Genomic DNA, 621 nt, shown 5'->3' on the forward strand with positions numbered 1-621 from the left:
CTCGGGTCCGGGGTCCTACCTGTTCCTGACTCTCTTGAATGGTTTGACTCCCAACCCCAGAGCCTTCTGGGTTTTAGACCTCCATCCTCAGGCTCTAGTGTCCTTCACTGAGTGCTTCGTCCATATCTCACTTTTCTTTTTCATTTGCCTGTCAGAATTCACTCCACAAAGTGCTGGTTGCTTTGCTTTCTTTACTTACTCAGTTTTCTTGATATTCTTCTTTGCTTAGATATTCTGTGTTACCCTGGCCAAATGCTATAATTTGATGTTTCCTCTAGAAATTCTAAGGAAAGTGAAAGTTGTTACGATGTGTTAATAGAGTCCAGGACCAGCACGTTAGAAGGCTAAATTCTAGTTTTGGCTCTAGTATTTTCTAGTTATATTAACCTGGAGAAAATAATTTCTTACTTTTAGCCTCAGTTTAATTATCTATACAATAGGTTAATATCAGCCTTACCCAACTCACTAGGTTGCTGTATCTAGAGAAATAAAGGTGTAAATTTTCACTTTAAAATTTCTATGAAAAGGAAGGAAATAGTTGAAATCAGGGAGAACTATTACAGCTCTGCACCTTCACTCGACCCAGCCCCAAACCAACACTTTAAGAGATGAAAATGACCA

The sequence above is a fragment of the Bison bison genome, unplaced genomic scaffold, assembly GCF_000754665.1.
Source record: "Bison bison bison isolate TAMUID 2011002044 unplaced genomic scaffold, Bison_UMD1.0 scf7180017864529, whole genome shotgun sequence".
Lineage (NCBI taxonomy): Eukaryota > Metazoa > Chordata > Mammalia > Artiodactyla > Bovidae > Bison > Bison bison.